General features: G+C 39.3%; 1 long non-coding RNA gene across 1 annotated transcript; it reads right to left on the reverse strand.

Moving 5' to 3' along the window:
* Nucleotides 1-351: 351 nt before the first annotated feature.
* On the reverse strand, nt 352-13,103 carry LOC116688012 (uncharacterized). The gene is made up of 3 exons (XR_004331681.1): nt 12,816-13,103; nt 4,638-4,649; nt 352-362 (listed from the first exon to the last, which is right to left on the reverse strand). It is a non-coding gene; the product is annotated as an uncharacterized LOC116688012 (long non-coding RNA).
* Between the last annotated feature and the right edge of the window lie 1,428 nt (nt 13,104-14,531).

Here is a 14,531-nt window from a genome sequence, read left to right on the forward strand (position 1 = left end):
ATGTGCTTTATTCAGTTCATTTAAAAGTTTATAGTAACAATTTATCAAAAAACACAATGTGCAAACCACACAGTTAGTTTCAGCTTACTGTTTAGCTATCGGGCCCTCAACTTTACTGTTTTGGTTCACTCTCACCACTCAAATAGTGTTGATTTTAGGTGAAGCAGCTGTTTTCAGCTGAAAAGGTCTTACAACCCAGTGTATAGTATCTGCTAAGCAGCAAACAGCAGACAAATGCATGTTAATGTTGCAGCAAAACTACTGGATGTGTTTATCCTGTCAACCTCCAAGGGGAAAAATATTCCAATGTTTTGATCCCAGCTTATTTCCAATGTCGTCAAGTGACTAAAAAGATGAGTTTTCTCAGGTTTAAACAGTATGGGGGTGTATTGGTGGTGGCAGTAGATCAGTCCGTAGGGAGTAGGGTTTGGAACCGGAGGGTTGCCGGCTTAAGTCCCCGTTTGGATGAAAGACAGGTTTGGTTCATTTCAACACAACAATGTAGTCTCAAGCCTTCACTAACACACTGAAAAAGACCAAAAAAAAAGCTCCACAGGATGAGAAGGCGCCAATGTGTGTGCTTATCTCTATCTGATCACCCCCATCATGTAACCCTACATGACAGCAGAGGAAATGGGGACGAAGGGAAGTATTTTGCTTAATGAAAACATTTACCCTGTCTTGTACTGATAGCTGCTGTTGTGTATATGTACATAGGTGAAAGGCCAATTTCTCTGGAAAGATGCTGAACAAGATTGTTTACTTTTGGGGAATCTCGTAAATGACTGTCAACGGGTCAGACAAGTAGGTTTTTAAAGACTGTTGCCCAAGCTAAGAGCTGATCTGAATCAAGATTTACTGTTGGATGAACTTTTTATTACCAAGATCATCTTATCCTACAGCTGTTTTGTTGGGTATTCAGAGGGGATTCAACAGTTCTTATTTAATTTTAGATACTTTTATTGTGACTTATTCATTTAATTTAACGTACATTACAGTGCTGTCCAGTAAAATTCTCATTTCATTGCAATATTTATTTTATATATAATACTATACTAGATCTACTATTAAACATCAATCCAGTGCCTTTCGAAAGTATTTGGCCCCCTTGAACTTTTCAACCTTTGACACATTTCAGGCTTCAAACATAAAGATTTAAAAATTTTTTTTTTTTGAAGAATCCACAACAAGTGGGAACAATTGTGAAGTGGAACAAAATCATTGGATATTTAAATTTTTAGCAAATAAAAACTGAAAAGTGGTGCGTGCAAAGATTGGGCCCCCTTGCGTTAATACTTTGTAGAGCCACCTTTTGCTGCGATTACAGCTCCAAGTCTCTTGGGGTATGTCTCTCCGTTTTGCACATCGAGAGACTGAAATTCTTGCCCATTCTTCCTTGCAAAACAGCCGAGCTCATGAGGTTGGATGGAGAGCGTTTGTGAACAGCAGTTTTCAGTTCTTTCCACAGATTCTCAATTGGATCAGGTGACTTGACTTGGCCATTCTAACACCTGGATACGTGTATTTGTGAACCATTCCTTTGTAAGTTGTGCTGTATGTTTGGGATCATTGTCTTGTTGGAAATAAATCGCGCCGCCCAGTTTCAGGTCTTTTGCAGACTCCAACAGGTTTTCATCCAGAATGGTCCTGTTATTGGCTGCATCCATCTTCCCCTCAATTTGAACCATCTTCCCTGTCCCTGCTGAAGAAGCCAGCCCAACCATGATGCTGCCACCACCATTTTGACAGTGGGTGTTGAGGGTGATGAGCTGTGTTGCTTTTACGCCAAACATATCGTTTTGCATTGTGGCCAAAAAGTTCGATTTTGGTTTCATTTGACCAGAGCACCTTCTTCCACATGTTTGGTGTGTCTCCCAGGTGGCTTGTGGCAAACTTTAGACGAGACCTTTTATGGAATCTTTGAGAAATGGCTTTCTTCTTCCCACTCTTCCATAGGCCAGATTTGTGCAGTGTACGACTGATTGTTGTCCTATGGACAGACTCTCCCACCTCAGCTGTAGTTCTCTGCAGTCATCCAAGTGATCATGGGCCTCTTGGCTGCATCTCTGATCAGTCTTCTCCTTGTCTGACTGAAAGTTTACAGGGACGGCCAGTCTGGTGATTTGCAGTGGTCTGATACTCCTTCCATTTCAAATTATCGCTTGCACAGTGCTCCTTGGGATGTTTAAAGCTTGGGAAATCTTTTTGTATCCAAATCCGGCTTTAAACTTCTCCACACCAGTATTACGGACCTGCCTGGTGTGTTCCTTGGTCTTCATGATGCTCTCTGTGCTTTCAACAGAACCCTGAGACTATCACAGAGCAGGTGCATTTATACAGAGACTTGATCACACACAGGTGGATTCTATTTATCACCATCAGTCATTTAGATCCTCGCTGAACTTCTGGAGTGAGTTTGCTGCACTGAAAGTAAAGGGGCCGAATAATTTTGCATGCACCACTTTTCAGTTTTTTATTTGCTAAAAAAGTTTAAAATATCCAATAGATTTCGTTCCACTTCACAATTGTGTCCCACTTGTTGGTGATTCTTCACAAAAAATAAAAATGTTATGTCTTTATGTTTGAAGTCTGAAATGTGTCAAAAGGTTGAAAAGTTCAAGGGGGCCGAATACTTTCGCAAGGCACTGTATATATAAATATGTGTGTGTGTGTGGCAGCAACTCAGTCTGTAGGGAGTTGGGAACCGGTGGTAGACTGGTAGCTAGTGGGGTGCCAGTTCACCTCCTGGGCACTGCCAAGGTGCTCTTGAGCAGGGCACCGAACCCCACCTGCTCGGGTCGCCTTTCCATGGGCAACCCCCTCACTCTGATATCTCTCCATTTAGTGCGTGTATAGGTACTGAACATGTGTGTGTAATAGGTTGATACACAGTCGACCTATTGGACAACTGTTAGAATTCATATTATGGCAAGAACCAATCAGCTAAGTAAATAAAAACAAGTGGCCATCATTACTTTAAGAAAGATATGTCATTCGGTCCGGAAAACTGCAAAAACTTTGAATGTATCCCTAAGTGCAGTCCCAAAAAACATCAAGCGCTACAACAAAACTGGCTCACATGAGCCAGAAAAGGAAGACCAAGAGTAACCTCTGCTGCTGAGGATAAATTAATATGATTTACCAGCATCAGAAATTGCAAGTTAACAGCAGCTCAGATTAGAGACCAGATAAATACAACAGAGTTCTAGCAGCAGATACATCTCTAGAACAACTGTTAAGAGGAGACTCAGGCCTTCAGTGACAAACCACAATGTAAATAGTCATGAATATAAAGATAACGCATTGACTGAGAAGGTGTGTCCAATATGGGCTATACATATCTATGCAATCCAGCCAGATGATAATAATACTACTACTACTACTACCAATAATAATAAAAATAATAATGTAAAAAAAATGCAAGAAAGGTAACTAACTTAAGGAAAATAAAAATCAAAAAAGAATGAAAGAAGCAAAGGGAAAAAATAATTAAACTTAAACTTTTTCATAAAGGACATACAGTTCTTATTTTAAAAAGTATTCATTTAATATTGAGATAACTTTGTCCTCATTTATGAAATGTTTGTGCCCTTATATTTGATTTAGCTTGTGTGTTTACACAAATTAAAAACTTGTATTCACGTCATGTCTGGCTCCCTCTCATGAGGTCTTGTTTCATGTTTATTTCTTTGTTTGTTAAGGCCTTATCTCGCCATCAAAAGAATTTAATATCTAGGCCTGAAAAAGAGGTCAACAAAATATAACTTTACTCAAAAATTGCAACAACAAAACAGGAAATGAAATCAACAAACTGTCCTCCCTTAATGAGACAAAAGAGGACGTACAGTATATATTGGCTTGGCAAAACCTAATTACACACAACCAAGATTCATTTCAATTAAATTACATCATTCATAGTATAACATCATAAGAATAGTTATATCAAGACACTTTAAAGATATAGTAAGTCTAGACAATAAAGATAATCGAACTATGACTATAACTGGTAGTTGTAGTAGTTCATTGCGTAGCAGGGCACTGCAGGGCTTAGCAGGGCATTGTAGGGCCCTGCGGGGAACTGAAAACGCCATTCCAGTGAAGGCCTTTATTGTGTTTGATAGCTAGCTTGTAGTTAAGCTAGCAGTTATTTCAAAAACGTTTTAGTTATCTAATATTGATTGATTGCTAACATTAGCTCAAAACACCATTCAACTGACATCCTTTGTTGTGTTTGATTGCTAGCTTCTAGCTAAGCTAGGAGTCATTTCAAAAACATGTAAGCTATTGATTGATTGCTAACGTTAGCTAAAAACACCATTCAAGTGACAGCCTTTGTTGTGTTTGATGCTAAGTGAACAAACTTTGTTAAGTAGGCTCATTTTTGCTGTATTGACATTACAGAAGTCTCTCGTTAGCAACTTATATGCTACTCACCTCACATTGGGCAGTAGTTATGCAACGCATAGAATGCCAACTGAAAAAGAAGAAGAAGAATTAGAACAACAACAACAACTCTTGCTGTCCTCTTTTTGCCAGCACTTTCAACCCTTTTGCATGGTAAGTTATTTGTTACTTATCTTTTACTTCATAACACTATCTGCACACACACCCACATGGACATTACTGATGTCCCTGACTAGCCAACCTCCCTAATTCAAACTGTTTTTTATAATACATTAATTATTTGGCAGCCTGTGTCCTTTCACATTTTATGTTGTCGCCCACATGCTGGGTTTTAAAAACATATATTCTTAACATGTAAACTGTAGCACTAACATTTAGCTACTCAGAATACATTTTAACTGACCTACATTCCTCTTATTGCTCTTTTACTTCTACTTTAAGTAACTTTACATGATTTAAATGACTTTAAAGAAACGTTGCTTTTTCTTGAGCAAAGTTTTCTAGCTCCATCCATATTTACATGTTTATGACCCTTCCTTGATATCCATGGATCAACACAATGAGTGACTTGTACGGCCTTATGTCCAAACATCTGCACTCTGCTGGGTGACTACCTCTGGTAAAATGTCATAGTAAAGCTATGGCTACATTTGCTCATGGCCTGTGCTTGTTTAGATTTTCATGTGGATTTTTCTGTTGGGAAATATCAAATGTTTATTCCGCTGTATTTAATTAAGGAGGTTAATTTGGAGTGGATGGGGTATGCAACAATTATGTTGGTTAAAATAAGAGGCTATAAGTACAGTATAATCTACCAGGAAATTGAGCCTGATCCTATCTGACCTGTACTCCTACTCTGTCTCTTCTTGTCATTTCTCTCTGACCCCTTACAAACTTGTCTTGTCTACCCCAGAGCTTCCTAACAGGGGCCTCCTTGGGATCACAACATGGACAGGTGCAGATATGTGAGAGTCTTGCTGTTGCTTCTCTCCCTCTGACTGTGTGTGAGGGATGATGGGTACCATGCCATTTGTTGGGAAATACCCGGGGTGGGGGGGGGGGGCTTGGCTTACAGGATGTAAAATGTTGAGGCAGTGTTTAAGTTTTTTTTTTTTTTAATTGTTGTTTTTTGTTTCATGTTGAAGGGTATTTAATTGAGCCAATGAGATTTATCACTAAATATTTTCATTATTGATTATTTAACAGATTGTGTATTAATCGTTCTATTCAATGTCAGAAAATAGGGAAAATTACCTTTCTAGTTTTTCCAAGGTAATGTGTTTTTAAATGTCTTGATAATGTTCACATGATTGATCCATTAAAAAAAAAGTCTTATACGTTCCACAGAGATGCAGGTGTAGTTGGAAATACCCTGCTCCAGTGCCTGGTGTAGGCAGGAGGTTGGAGCCACCTAATGTGAACGTGGAGATGGAGCGGACCAGTGAGGGGAGAAGCTGTTACTGAGAGCTGGGTCTTTGGGGAGAAGTAATTTGATCTGAATGCTTTTGTCAGAGAACGATTGGTTGACAGAGACGGAGAGTAGATAATCAAACAGGCAGCAGACATCTTCTTCTTTTATTGATACGACATAGTGGATACTGTTGTATTATCTGTCTAACTTGCGCATCTCAGCCTGTTTGGATTGAGGGCCAAAATTACTATTTCTCAGTACAAACCAGAAAAAACACATGGGCACTCGAGAAACCCTTTTCCTTTTTTCATATTCAAAGATACTTACTCGTTTGTCAGTGCAGTTTACCCAAATGCAAAAATGAATAAATAATGTGTCTAAAGGTTGAACAGTTGGAAGAGTTTGGGTTGGGATGCTGGGGATGTAATCGAGCTTCTGTGGAATGTATGGATTGCAGGCGCCCTGGTAGCTTGACTGGTAGAACAGGCGCCCACGTACAGAGGTTTGCGTCTCCATGCAGCGGGCGGGGTTTGACTCCAACCTGTGGCCCTTGGATGCATGTCATTCTCCCCTTTCATGGCTTCCACTGTCATGTCAAAATCAAAGGCTGAAAATGGAAAAAAAAAAAAAAAATCACACTTATTGCCAGGAGTGCAAACAAAGTTATTGCTTTTTTCTGTTCATAGATGCTTATGTGTGGGTCTATTCCCTCTACTGCTGAACAGTAGAAACATTTTCTGATGATGGAGAGGTGTTAGGATTCTGTTTTTAATTTGTGATATTTACTTTCAAATTATTTAGTTGTCTCAAAAACAATGTGAAGAGTGCTTTAAATAACTTTAGCTAAATAGGCTGAACTCCACATTTCCACCGTGCTCGGTAATACTTTTTGTTTAAGAAGTTTCTGTGAAACTGTGCTGTGTCTTTGGGTTTGTATCAGCTGTAAGACCTACCAGGAAGCTGTACATCAGCCAGATAGCTGTTTGGCAACTGACACCCGGATGACAGGTGCATCGTAACAGTGGCACGGATGCTGCAGAAAGTGAGAATAGAAGTCTGAGCCTTGACAGAGCTTTGTGCGTGTGTGTAAGGAGAGCTGTGAGGTTGTCTTTATATATATGTGTGTGCATTGTGGGAATGTTTCTTTGAATGTGTGTGTGGATAGTGGGTATGTTGCATGTGCGTGCAGTGCAAATTCCTATTAAATCTTCATGCTTACCGGAAAGTGATTCGGACATATATAGTCCCATAAACATTGCATATTGTAGAATTTTGCAATTGGTGAGTGTTGTTCATTTGTGTCCATGGCACTGTGGACATACACTCAGCGTGTGATGTAACTCCTACTTCCTGTGCCCTTGGATTTGACACTGAGGTTTAGGGGTTTAACTCCTTGCTAAATCTGTCACATGGAACCTGGAAGAGATCAGCAGTTCAACTAACACTGATAGCAGCAGCTCTGGTTCCAATTCTGATAGGAGCGGGTTCAACTCTAAAGCTGCTTGCTTGTGCCTAATTACAAGCCATTTTAATTAGTATTAATAAGTTGTATGATACTGTGTCAAAGTCATTCACAAAGCTACTCTGGGTTATCATTCAGGGATAGATAGGACCGAGTAAAATGGTATCGGCAGCTCCTGAGGACTGAGCTGGCGAAGGAAGTACATCCTCCGCTGGACCTTTTTGCTGATGGTGTCCATGTTGGACGGGGGGGTGGGTGTAACAGAAACCTGAAGGATTCTACACCAGACAGTTTTGAGTATGGCAATCAGGGGCTCACCTTGAAGTCCACTGTCATCTACACACAGATGGGAAGTAACGAAGTACAAATACTTTGTTACTGTACTTAAGTAGATTTTTCAGGTATTTTTACTTTAATTTTTTGTGGCGACTTTTTACTATTACTCCTAACATTTGAACACAAATATCGGTACTTTCTACTCCTTACATTTAAAAATAAGCTTGTTACTTTAGATTCGTACAAGAGGTAGTCGTGTTGGAGAATAGTGGACATGCGCCTTACCCCGCGAGCAAGGGGGGCGCGCCACGCAGAGAAAAAAGTGGCAAAAAAGAAAATGAGACAAGCTGTCCGGAGGATAATCAGTTGAGATTGTGTGTGTGCGTCCTTGAAGACTGTAAATTGTATAACTGATGTCAGTTTAAGCCTGTTGTTGTATTGGTCTGTAGTTCTTACACATTTAAAGTAAGTTAGCTAGGGATGTTGTTTGTGTTCTTACCCGTTACCTAGGTTGCAGGTTGCATCAAGAGTAAAAAGTCTCCGTCCGTGTTTTAACAGACACATCTGGGGCGAAGTTGGGAACCAGAATCAGCTTTAATACAGTCCTAATCTAGTCCTCACTAACAAGTTTCAAATCATTTCACTGGAGTTATGTTAATCTAATTGGATGGGAATATACTGTACATGCACTTGAAGCACCACTAATACGACTCGACAGATTCTGCAGAATTCTGCATTCTTTCGCAGCAAATCATTGCGGCTTGATGGCACTAACCTTAGCACATAGTAGTATGGATGGCGACATGACTGAAAACAAAGAAAACGGAGATCCCAGAGATTGGGCAGACCGGCAGCAAATATTTCCGAATCGATCATCCTCTGCCTTATCTAAGAGAGATGTCTGAAACAGTAGGCATCAAGAATGCCTCCGGCCAATGTGCTGGGGAACTTCTTTAATAATGCCAGTTTAGTCATTCATATTTATCATTTTTCTTTCCAGAAGCCATATTTGAGCACACGCATACATGTAGATTCCTTTTAATGTTAAAGGGAAGATTAAATAAGAGAAACTGGATCTGTGCATTCTCACAGAATCACAACTGAATTCATATCTTGCTTCTCAGTTAGAATCATATTAACCTAGAGTCCCAGTCTCTGTCACAATAATCATATATGGGATGTTTTAGGCCTGTTGGCACATATCCATTTTAAAATGTAGCCAATGCCATATAAAGTATACAAAGCTCCTCAGCGTGCACTCTAGTAAGATTTGTGTGGTCCAGGGAGCTTTGTATAAAAAATGGTTAGCATTTGCAAGGCTACTTTTACTTTTATACTTTAAGTACAGTTCCAAGCTTGTTACTTTTACTTGAGTAAAGAAGTTAAACCAGTACTTCTACTTTTACCAGAGTAATTTTTAACACAAGTATCTGTACTTCTACTTAAGTACGGAAGTGAGTACTTTTGCCATCTCTGCATCTACACAGTAGAGTTTTTAGCTCCAGGTTGTTCTGACCACACCAGAGGGTTTTATTTTGACCTCAATTTTACAATACAAGTAGGGGGCTCTGTCTCTCTTTTAGCTAAGTTGCCTGCTGCCAGGAAGTGTGTGTCCCCAGACAGGTGGGTGCTGGGACAGTGAGTTGGGTGACTTTGGAGCGGAGGATTTTTGGGATGATAGTTTTTAAAGCCAAGCTGAGATACACAAGCAGGATCCTTATGTACCTGGGAAGTCAAGGTGTTGCAGGATGTAGTACAGTCCCATGTTGACTGCATCAGGCACTGTAGGGGCCTTCAGTTGGGTCAACAACAACCTCTCAAAGAATTTCATTAGACAGGTCTGTAGTCATTTAGTCTTGTAATGGTGGATTTTTTGTGGACAGGGATGATGGAGGAGCGTTTGAAGCAGGGAGGGACATTTCCAGTGATCTGTTGAAGAGCAGTGCAAAGCTCTGAGCTCATAATTTATAGACATTTTTATTTTTGTGTAAATAAAAGGATGAATAGAAAACAAAGAAGCATTGTGCAGCCTGGATCATATTGTGCAGTAGTGTTGGTATTGTGGATATGATCGCTCCTGGGGGGTGCCGCTTGCCGCTTTGGTGTGGCAGTAGCTCAGTCTGTAGGGAGTTGGGTTGTGAAACCATAAGGTTGCAGGTTCAAGTCCCCATACAGACCAAAGTTTGGTGCTGGACTGGTAGCTGGAGAGGTGCCGGTTCAGCTTCTGGGCACTGCCAATGTTCTCTTGAACAAGGCACTGAACCCCCAACTGCTGTATGATATCTCTCCATTTAGTGTGTGCGTGAAACAGGCCTCAGTGTAATGACAAGTGTGTAAATTGTAATTTCCCCTTGTGGGATTAATGAAGTATACATTATTATCATTATTATTACTCAAAGTAAGTGCATAGTGCTTTACAAGCAACTTCAATGGGACCAAGGAATTGTATCCCATATTTCTTGTTTATTTAATGTGGTTTTTTTTACACACTAAACTGTATGGCTGTTGTCTTTGAGTCACAACTCACCAAATGTGTGAACCTACATTCATTGGTTGTTAAACAATTTGTTCCTCTTGCTTCATGAAGACAAAACAAGGTTCTCCTTATGTATAGCTGTCATCCAGCAAGAATGTTCAACATGCACAAATTCTCTCAGTTAAGTAGAGAAAAGGGGGATAAGTGGCTTGTTTATGGAGCCGACTACTCAGGACGTCTGCTAACAAACCCAACTGCAGAGTGTAGCTCTGCTATCGCATGAGGAAATGTCTGCCTAGGTTGATCCTTACTGAGAGGGACACAAGCACTAAAGAATCTTCCTGCCATTGTGAGAAAAGACTGCCTCGAAGTGGGTATAGCAGCTCTGCTTGTTGTCGTAAAGAGAGTTATGTTTCCCCACCCACATGTAACCCATACCAGTGGTAATGGGAAGGAAACAAATACATCTGTAGAAATCTAAGTTTCTACAGTAAATCTTTGTCTTTGATCTAGAGGATACTTAATGTATTTAGTTACATTCCAACACTGAAAAATAATGGTAATGTCTGTCAGTGTACATTTCTGCTGAGATATCAGGGCCCAGTTGAATTTCATAGAAATTATAAAGACAAACTTCCTATGATAGGCTGTTGCCTGTCGATGCTATTTGTGTAACAGTCACATAATCAGTTGCTTCATGGAACAGATTTCCATCAAATATTGTGCATACACCAAAATAACCAAAGACTAAAAGGATATGAGTGGGTTTCGCATGTGAAAAGAAACAAGCTCACACTGTGGATTTTGAAGGGAATGGCAGTGTCTTCAGATATTCTTCATCTGGCTCCAAGCCAGACATCTGAGCTTGTACAAGAGAGCAGTCGTTGGCAGCGACAGAAACAAGCAGCGTACCAGAATACGTTAATTGGCAGTGGCGTTAGAGATCCCCTTACCAAGCAGCAGGCTGTGTGCTGCAGGTTTTTGCAAGAACCAGTGTAGGATATTATGTTGTGAAAATGAACTGTGATGGGTGTGTGCAGCAATCAGCTGAATAAGCATTACACCTTGAAAAATGTATTACACATGAATGCAAACACAAAGCCCAGCTCATACAGAGGTGCTCTTACTGAATAAATAATGTAGTTGTTTTCTTTTTTTAATACTGCAATACATACAGTATACATGTGTTTTTGTTTTGTTTTGTTTTGTTATAACTGCTTACACTTTTCTGTTTCCTGTATCCGTCTTTTATTGTCTGTAAAGCGACCTTGAGTGATTAGAAAGGCGCTGTTAAATAAAATGTATTATTATTATTATTATTATTATTATTATTATTATTATTATTATATGTGACAATTTGCCACAAGCTTCAGCTGAGCTAAGCAGCTAATCACATAGTGATTATGATTTGGTTTTACCATATTGTACCTAAATTAAATTATAGCATTTATGGGAAAAAACCCATTAAACTAAATATATATTATTGGATGGGTGTTTAGAATTACTTTAAATGTGCTGTGTCAACGTAGTGCAACATGGCAAAAGGTTAAATACGTATAGATCGATCATCCTGACCAAGTACAATTACTGACTGATCAAGTCATTATTTGTAAAAAAAGCGCAGGAAAGATTAAGGAAAGCCAAAGAAAATAAACAACGTATGCATAGCGTTGATGTTTTGTCTTCTTCTGTCTAATCTCATTAATCTGCTCGTGACCCCAGTCAGATTCTTCTCATAACCCCCTAAACCACGGCTTGGGAATCACCGACATAATGTGAGCAACACATGTTTATCCCAAATGTAACTGCTTGTCTTTCAGCTAAAAAAACTCTTTTGATATGAAATGATGAGAAAACATGGATAATACAACTTAAACATTGATAAAAATGGTGAAACAAAACATGTCCACTCTTGCAGAACTGCTGTCATGTTTTAATTGTTTTAAAACCCAGGGTTAGAATGTCATGTTTAAGCTCATATCCACTGCTTTAGAGTCACAATGCTTTTTCCTTGAGTCCCAAACAAAACACGTTTCTCGTGGTTAATGTCTTGCACATCCCCAGATAAGAAACGTCTGTAAACAGAGGATGTTACTGTTTACAAAATCTTGGCTCCGTTTTTTGCCCTTTGCTTGTAATTGAATGCAATTAAGGAAATGGTATTGAATAATATTGACTTTTATTGTAAAAGTGAGGCCGGGGGTTTTGCATCTGAAAGACTGAAAAAGCCGTTACAAGTTCAGTTGTAGCAGTTGCAAGTATCATTGCTTTTAAACCTTAGACAATCCACAGGAGTGGCCTACATTTAGATGCTTGTATTTACAGCATAGTATGCTGCACTACTGTGCACGAAAAAACTGATGATCACCAACCCTAACACTTTGATAACAGTTTAAGTCTTCTTTATGAATTAAAGGAGCCATCTATGCTCATTTTCAGGTTCGTTTCTACTTTAAACATGTTTGCTTGCTCTAATGTTTCAAAAACACATTTTCGTTATACTGTCTGTCTGAATATACTGTACCTGTGCTCCCCCTCTCTCTGAAATGCTCCATTTTAGCGCCTGTCTCTTTTAAGCCACCCTAACGCGGCACACAATAAATAAATAAATGAACTAAATAAATATAATGTGACATTTGTCTTTTTTGATCTTAAAACAGGTCTGTGCCATTTAATAACTGAAAGTATCAAAACGACCAACGCACAGAGAAATGTACACAGCTCTAGGGCTTGATGAAAAAAAAACATCCTGAGCCTGAAACTTTTTTTTTGGAGGGGGGTCCCACAGTGTAATGTTTCGATATGCACTCATTAAAGTCAATTTGACTGGCAAAACACTTAAAGTCCTTCTTACATAACACAATACTAAAAGTCATCATTTTTAAGAAGTAAAAAGTTTCGGACACATTTTACTTCTTCCAACCATATATTAAATTAAGAGTCAATGTAGATTTTCATATTTCCATAATATAATCCTACATTGAATCATTGTGAAAACATCATCATCAAAAAAGTGAATTAGTACATTCATGATTTTGTCCATGTTGACATTAGTTGCTTCACATACATTTATTAAAAACTTTGCTTTGTTTAGCTTTTCACATAGATAGACATCTAAACTCTGGGACAAAGCCATTATATTGAAATGACGGCCATGCTGATTCCAGACAGACAGCTTTGCAAGGCAGTTTGGGCTTTAGATATATTTTACACAGTGGCCATTGTTAACGGCCAATCGTGTTCCGCTATGAACATGCACACACGTATTGTTTTTATCACAAACACGGTCGGTCGGCAAAGGCGCAGCAGTAGCTGTCGATGCCTGTAACATACTCATATGTAAGGAACGAAGCTTTGTGACTAGCATCTAATGAATAGCATCTAATAACTAGCATCTACTGACTCGCAGTGACTAGCATCTAATGACTAGCATCTATTGACGAGCATTTAATGACTAACATCTAATGATGAGCATCTAATGACGGGCATCTAATGACTAACATCTAATGACAAGCATCTAATGACGTGCATTTAATGGCTAGCATCTAATGGCTAGCATCTATGACTAGCATCTGATGACTAGCATCTGATGACTAGCAAACACTTTCTCACTGCTGCCGTACAGTGAGCATGTCCTTGACAATACTCTGCAGCCAGGTGCTAAGCGACTTCCCGTCTCCACCCTTTTACTCTTGTCCTCTATTCATGCCAAGCGCCATTTGTTTTCAACTCCTTTCTCAACTAAAGCTGTATCTACATTTTTTTAGCCGTGGTTCCACGGAGACCACACACCGCACTCTTGCTTTTTGGCAAGGACCCGCTCTATTTTGCATCTGATTGGCTAGAACTTGGTTCATTGGTAGGTGGAAGTTCGATGACTGGTTAAACCCAGCGCATAACAAACAAATCCCATGTGGACTTTTTAATTAGTTTATTTTTCTAACATAGTCATAACCCAGAAATCCAGCACCAGGCCCAAGCCCTTTAAGCTTTGCGTTAGTTAGAGTAGCGTTCCTTTCAGATGATTGGAAAGTGAAATCCGTTGACTCAAAAATATAAAACCGCACGCAAGTTCCCAAATTAATAAATCTTTTTCTCATAGCCGCATGCCGGAGATCCAGCACGGTGCAGGAATCCTTTAAGGCCTGCAGCCCTTATTCAAACTGTGCCTATTATGGAAATGGTGAAACAGAACCTATTTGTTAGCAACCTAGACAACTGAACATAACTAGCTTATCCCTTCTTTGATTTCTCAAGTACTTTATGGAGCTTTTTAATTTCAAAATGCACTGTGTTACTACTTATTGCCAAAGCAGCTTTCATCCTAAGTGGTCATTTTTTTTAGGGACACCACTTTAAAAACATCCCTTTTACATAAGGAAGACACATAATTATATAACACTTTCTGCAATGTATGAGTTTGGAGTTCAAAAGCTCAGGTCTATGAATGAAAGAAATGCAGACAGTATTGGTCATGAGTAGAGTGTATTCCATTCCAAAAA

The sequence above is a fragment of the Etheostoma spectabile genome, chromosome 4, assembly GCF_008692095.1.
Source record: "Etheostoma spectabile isolate EspeVRDwgs_2016 chromosome 4, UIUC_Espe_1.0, whole genome shotgun sequence".
In the NCBI taxonomy this organism is placed as follows: domain Eukaryota; kingdom Metazoa; phylum Chordata; class Actinopteri; order Perciformes; family Percidae; genus Etheostoma; species Etheostoma spectabile.